This window comes from Lagenorhynchus albirostris, chromosome X (genome assembly GCF_949774975.1).
Source record: "Lagenorhynchus albirostris chromosome X, mLagAlb1.1, whole genome shotgun sequence".
NCBI classification, from domain to species: domain Eukaryota; kingdom Metazoa; phylum Chordata; class Mammalia; order Artiodactyla; family Delphinidae; genus Lagenorhynchus; species Lagenorhynchus albirostris.
The window spans coordinates 129,948,141-129,955,532 of record NC_083116.1 but is presented as its reverse complement, the minus strand read 5'-3'; the positions used below and the strand labels follow the sequence as shown (position 1 = coordinate 129,955,532).

The following is a 7,392-nucleotide window of genomic DNA, read 5'->3' as shown; positions in this document are numbered from 1 at the left end:
GCTCAGCATGAGGTCTGCCGGTAGGGTGATCATAGTGAGATGAGACTCAATCTCCTGTCTTCTTTCTCTCCCTAAAGATCTCTGACACCCTCACAAATGAAGGGAATGTACAGAAGGTCTGCTGCTTTAACCACTGACTTTCCAGTTTAAAAGTCTGAGGAAGATTTTCATTTCTATTAAGATACACATTGTATGTTCTTGCCTCCTTTGTCATAGGTTAGGTGACCATAGGTGTGTGGGTTTATCTCTGGGCTTTCTATCTTGTTCCATTGATCTATGTTTCTGTTTTTGTGCCAGTACCATACTGTGTTGATGACTGTAGCTTTGTAGTATGGTCTGAAGTCAGGGAGCCTGATTCCTCCACCTCCATTTTTCTTTCTCAAGATTGCTTTGACTACTCGGGGTCTTTTGTGTTTCCATATGAATTGTAAAATTTTTTCTTGTAATTCTGTGAAAAATGCCCTTGGTAATTTGTTAGGGATTCCATTGAATCTGTAGATTGCTTTGGGTAGTATAGTCATTTTCACGATATTGATTCTTCCAATCCAAGAACATGGTATATCTCTCCATCTGCTTGTGTCATCTTCGATTTCTTTCTTCAGTACCTTACAGTTTTCTGAGTAAAAGTCTTTTGCCTCCTTAGGTAGGTTTATTCCTAGGTATTTTATTCTTTTTGTTTTGATGGTAAATAGAATTGTTCCTGTAATTTCTCTTTCTGATCTTTCGTTGTTAGCGTATAGGAATGCAAGAGATTTCTGTGTATTAATTGCATCCCGCAACTTTAGCAAATTCATCTATGAGCTCTGGTAGTTTTCTGGTAGCATCCTTAGGACTTTCTATGCACAGCGCCATGTCATCTGCAAAGAGCGACAGTCCCACTTCCTCCTGTCCAATCTGGATTCCCTTCACTTCTCCTTCTCCTCTGATTGCTGTGGCCAGGACCTCCAAAACCACGCCGAATAATAAAGGCAAGAGTGGACCTCCTTGCTTTGCTCCTGATCCCAGAGGAATTGCTTTCAGCTTTTCACCCTTGAGAATGATGTTTGCTGCTCTACCCCACCACGTACACTGATTCTCAACTCAATCAGCTTTACGTATTCTAGGTTGTAATGGTATTCTTTAACCAATGAGCCCCCCAAAATATACTTAGTCTATCTTAATGTAACCAGAATACTTGAGTTTCATATCTAAGATGTAATCGTGCTATGTGAATTGTTCAAACAGCTAGAAAAAAGCTAATGATCCTTTCTAAAAGATGAGGGCATTGAAGCAAAATTGACTTCTTTGTATGAGGAAAGGTTTAGCAGCCTATTCTAATAAACAATCAGTAATAACACGCCACCCCCAGCAATTTTCATTCTTGACTCTAAATGAAACTGACATGTGATTTGTCAGTGAAAAAAAAAATTGAAGTGAGCTATACACTGTTTTATTTTTCAAGCAGTCATGAAAGTTGTACTTTTGCATGTGCTTTTTCTATGCTTTCCTTCCTTCTGAATTGTTTGATGTTTCATGTATTGTTTGATATCTTTAATTGGCAGATGCTCAAAGGAAAAAGCAGAAGGTTCTTCTCCTCAGTGTTTGCGTTAACACCTTTGTATCTCTTAAAAGCTGATCTGTGAACATAAGCAAAACATGGAATTGTATGCACCAGTGGGTTACTCGAGGCTCTTCAGAGAAACAGAACCAGTAGGATGTGTATATAGAGAGAGAAAGAGGTTTATTATAATAAACCTCAGCAGAGAAAAGGAGAAAGAAGATGTGGTACATATATATGATACAATATTGCTCAGCCATAAAAAAAGGAACGAAATCATACTATTTGCAGCAACATGGATGGACCTAGAAATTATATTTAGTGAAGTAATTCAGACAGAGAAAGGCAAATATCATATGATATCACTTACGTGTGGAATCTAAAAAATGGTACAAGTGAACTTATTTACAAAACAGAAATAGAGCCACAGATGTAGAAAACAAATTTTCGGTTACTGGGGGTAAAGGCGGGGGGAGGGATACATTGGGAGATTGGGATTGACATATACACACTACTATATATAAAATGAATAACTAATAAGGACCTACTGTATAGCACAGGGAACTCTACTTAATACTCTGTAATGACTTATATGGGAAAAGAATCTAAAAAAGAGTGGATATATGTATATGTATAACTGATTCACTTTGCTGTACAGCAGAAACTAATACAACATTTTTAATCAACTATACCCCAATAAAAATTGAAAAAGGAAAATAAGAGATTTCCCTCCCTTCATTAAAAAAAAAAAAGTACTAGTTTAGAACCTCTGAATGCTCAAAGTAAAATGTTTATTTCAAATCATAAAGGACAAATTAATTTATAATGAAAAATGATTACATCTCAAACATCTAGACATTTTCCACTGTGTATATATTGAAATTAGTTTGACAGCTTAAAATACGAAACAGCTAGAGTTTCTCCTATAACGTAAAACGTGTTGTATGATGCCAGGTGCACCAGAAATCTTCATGCATTTGGGACGGAGGATTGTCTGAGAATGTTAGTTCATAAGTGTTGTCTGGTGTTTTTCCTCTTTATTTTTTACATCTACATTTAAAATAAATTTTTAACAGAGTAATGGCCAAAAAAGAAAGAATTAAGAAGACCTGTGATTGTAGGTTTTTTCCTTCCTCCTTTGAAATGCGTATAAATCCTTTTTGAGAACTAGATAGGCCTTGTGCCCGCTTTGTAACACAGGCGTGTCTTTCTCTAGGACCTGGGAGCCATCTCTTTGAAATAGAAATGTCAAGGGGATATACCACCACATCTTCCTCTTGCTGGTGGGAGGGTAGGAGCCTAACTTCAGTGGGCCCTGAGCTCCAAGGTGTAGACTATGAGAATTTGTCTTTCCTCTGGATAAAGCCAGTTGGCTAACATAGATGGTCACCTCAATTACCAGGAAAATTTAGGGTGAACTATGTGACACATGGCGTTACCAAGTCCTCTCACCTGAGATTAGTTGTTGTTTATCTTGAAAATGTGTATGGAATGGGTTGTACCTCCTTGGCTTTAGAAAAGGGGGAGATTTCATTTTGTCTTTGCAATCTCTTAGTAGATTGCCTGTGATGTGTGTCCCATTCTGGTTTAAAGCCCATTCGGTAATAGAACTGTATTCCTTCTCTACTGAAAAAAAAAAAATTACGTCCCGCAGTGTTGCCCCATCTGTGTGGTTGGTTAAATCCGTGGTGGATGTGGAACCGTGAATATGGAGGTCCGACGTTTTTGTAAATTCATAGGAAAATTTTTGACTGGGCCGTTGCTGGGCGCCCCTAACTCCCCTGTGTTGTTCGAGGGTCCACTGTATATCTGTTATGAGACTAAAACTAAGTGATGCAGGCCAAAATGCGGCAATTCCTGGTACAAAGAAATCCCTGGAAACCCGCGGGCCCCATGACTGTTCCTCCTGTATCATGCACCGTTCTGAGCAGAAGTGAGGTGAAACCAGCTCTCCTGGCTTATGAATAATTCAATGTTAGGGTGCCCATCGAGCCATTTCAAAGTGTAGAAGTATAAGTCTATCCTTTTAGGGAGTGTGCTGAAAACAGGAAAAGGCAGTGTTTTCTCTGGTCATGTATTAATCTCCTACCTGCACAGGGGTAAGACATTTATCAAGTGGGACCCACCATCTATTGTTTCTTTTAGCAGTTTTTTTGTTTTTGTTTTAATTTTTATTGCAGTACAGTTGACTTACAATGTGATGTTAGTTTCAGGTGTACAGCAAAGTGCTGTACACCTGAAATTTCAGGTGTACAGCAAAGTGAATCAGCCGTACATATACATATATCTGCTCTTTTTTAGGTTCTATTCCCATATAGGCCACGACAGAATATTGAGTAGAGTTCCCTGTGCTATACAGTAGGTTCTTATTATCTATTAAAATAGTTATCTATTTTAACTATAGTTAACTATTATCTGTAGTTAACTATTAAAATAGTTTTAATAGTTTTAACTATTAAGTAGTTAGTTTTAACTATAGTTAACTAATATCTATAGTTAACTATTAAAATAGTTATCTATACATAGTAGTGTGTTTATCTTAATCCCAATCTCCCAATTTATCCCCCCCCCTTACCCCTTGGTAACCATGAGTTTGTTTTCTACATCCATGACTCTACTTCTGTTTTATAAGTAAGTTCATTTGTACCCTTATTTTTTAAGATTCCACCTATAAGCGATATCATAAGATACTTGTCTCTCTGTGTCTGACTTACTTCACTCAGTATGACAATCTCCAGCTCCATCCATGTTTCTGCAAATGGCATTATTTTGTTCTTTGTTTTTATGGCTGAGTAATATTCCATTGTATATATGTACCACATCTTCTATATCCATTCATCTGTTGATGGACATTTAGGTTGCTTCCGTGTCTTGGCTATTGTAAATAGTGCTGCAGTGAACATTGGGGTGCACGTATCTTTTCGAAATTATCATTTTATCCCCACCACCTATTAAGCACAGTTGATACTTAAGCAAAATGATGGATATTGGTTCCTTAATAGAACTTTACATATGATGGTATGGGATTTACTGTGAATGTATTTACTTCCTCACAAAGGAGGAAAATGGCAAGATGTCCAGGTTATGCCAAAGAGGGGCTCACTCAAATGCCGACATCACTGCTTCCTGATCTCTTTCTTCATTTCCCTGTTGGAAAGTCAGAACTGAATTTTAGAGCACCATGTTGTAATAAGGGGTCTCCAAGATCCTTCATCTGAAAGGTGAGGATAAAATATTTGTCCCACAAGTCTCTTTGGGTGACCGTGGCTAGAAAGTGGTTGGCTGCATGTGAGATAGCTATAGAAACTATGAAGTGCTATGAAATATAAGCGTCCTGCATTTACCCCCAAAGGTCTTCCCCTGCCTCCTAATACGGTTTGGATTCCATGATACGTGATCCTTGCTTTTTAACCCCCCGTACTGGCTTATCCCTCTGCTTTCTAGCTTAACAGTTAGCAAGCCCCAATCCTGCTTGGACTAGCTTTTCCTAACCCCGACCTGAGGGTGCTGGAGAAAAACACTCAACATATCAAATGATCTAACTTTAAATTATGATAGCTACTCTCACAGGAAACAGCAGTCATTCTCCAAAGTTCTCCTCTCTTCTCTTAGTTAATTCGTTCTGTCAAGACTGCATTTTCATTTCTCCTTTCTGATCAGATCTCCAACACCTTCTCACAGTGAGCCGATGAACTTGCCCTTGCTGCTGCACGGCATACAGGATCTTAGTTCCCCGGCCAGGGATTAAACTCGCACCCCCTGCAGTGAAAGCGTGGGGTCCTAACCACTGGACCACCAGGGAAGTCCCTGAACTTGCTTTTCATTTTCCTGAAAAATGGAAAGGTTTTCAAGTGAACGTGTCCGTATTATTATATCTATATAGATCCGGCTTGAGGAAAGTGTTAATAGAGTGGCTCAGTCATAGGTTTTACTCAGTCCTTACTTATCTCTGTAGCCATGACGATGAAGCTCGGTCAGACTTGGAGAATAAGACCAATCGAATGTTCACAGAGTGACCGGGTCACAACGTCTTTCTGTACACCCAAGGCTGTGGGTTAGAGGAAACAGACAGACAACGTGACTTGATGTAAACATGAAGATGGACCATTTGTATCTGGCCCCACGTTTGGGCTCAGCATCATGGCAGGTCATCCATCAGTATGCACCTGTGTGACTAGCCTCTTTTTAGGACTCTAGACCCTCAGGACCCAAGGCCGGATGCTCTTAGTGGACATCTTGCTACATGTCTCAGTAGTTCAGAGCAGGAGAGAAAAGTATGTCCTGTGTGACCGTAGTAGAGAAAAGGAGGGAGGACTTTGCAGACTGTGTGTGATTTGTCTAGTCTCTGTCTGTGGATATCTTTTCTCCACTCTTCTTCTCGAAACTCACCTCCTCCCTTGGGATACTAGGTGGTTTTTCTTTTTTAAAAAAATTTTTATTGGAGTATAGTTGCTTTACAATGTTGTGTTAGTTTCAGGTGTACAGCAAAGTGAATCAGTTATACATATATCCATTCTTTTTTTAGATTATTTTCCCATATAGGCCATTACAGAATATTGAGTAGAGTTCCCTGTGCTATACAGTAGGTCCTTATAAGTTATCTATTTTATATATAATGTCTATGTGTCAATCCAGTCTTCCAATTTACCCATCCTCCCCTTACAACCAAAGCAATCTCAAGAAAGAAAAACAGAGCTGGAGGAATCAGGCTCCCTGACTTCAGACTATACTACAAAGCTACAGTCATCAAGACAGTATGGCACTGGCACAGAAACAGAAACATAGATCAATGGAACAGGATAGAAAGCCCAGACATAAACACAAGCACCTGTGCTCACCTAATCTATGACAAGGAGGCAAGAATATACAATGGAGAAAAGACAGCCTCTTCAATAAGTGGTGCTGGGAAAACTGGACAGCTACATGTAAAAGAATGAAATTAGAACACTCCCTAACACCATACACAAAAATAAACTCAAAATGGATTAAAGACCTAAATGTAAAGCCGGACAGTATAAAACGCTTAGAGGGAAACATAAGCAGAATACTCTGACATAAATCACAGCAAGCTCTTTTTCGATCCACCTCCTAGGACACTAGGTTTTATCTTCTCTCAACTACACAAGGACAGTGCTCCGTGGATACACTCTCCTCTGCTTCTCAACTGACGATCTGTTTCCTCAAGAGCATCATTCCATCATCATAGAATATGCTGCAATATATACCACTTTAAAAAAAATTGGGACCCTGCAAAGCTTACCCCCATCCCTCAGTACTGCCAAAGAGCTCTGCTCAACTGTACCCACCCTATCCAGTTCATCTCCTGAACTTCTTTGTGAATCTACTCCAATAAGATTTCCCTTCTTTTTTTCATTTTATTTATTTATTTACTTATTTTTTAAACATCTTTTTTGGAGTATAATTGCTTTACAATGGTGTGTTAGTTTCTGCTTTATAAGAAAGTGAATCAGTTATACATATAAAAATATGGAACGCTTCACGAATGTGCGTGTCATCCTTGCGCAGGGGCCGTGCTCGTCTTCTCTGTATTGTTCCAATTTTGGTATATGTGTGGCTGAAGCGAGCACAGATGTTCCTTCTTAAAGGAGGGACCACTCCACCGAGAACACGTTTATCCAGGTTCCTACTGTTTCTGCTTACAAGTACAGTGGTTATTTTTTGCCCCCATTGTGCTTGGTGTATCAGCTCTATTCGAAGTAGTCGACCATTTTCTCTGCATGGCCCCCAAGATGTTGCTATTACTTTGGACGTCCTCTGGACTCCTTTTCCAGCACTTCTGGCAATCCTTCTGCTTTCCCCAAACTCTAAAATTTGGAGGGTTCCTGGGCTCATTC

The 7,392-nt window shown here is 39.3% G+C and overlaps 1 non-coding gene across 1 annotated transcript; it reads right to left on the bottom strand.

Annotated features, from left to right (window-relative positions):
• Positions 1 to 7,018: 7,018 nt before the first annotated feature.
• LOC132514207 (U6 spliceosomal RNA) lies at positions 7,019 to 7,125 on the bottom strand. The gene has a single exon (XR_009538694.1). It is a non-coding gene; the product is annotated as a U6 spliceosomal RNA (small nuclear RNA).
• Positions 7,126 to 7,392: the final 267 nt, after the last annotated feature.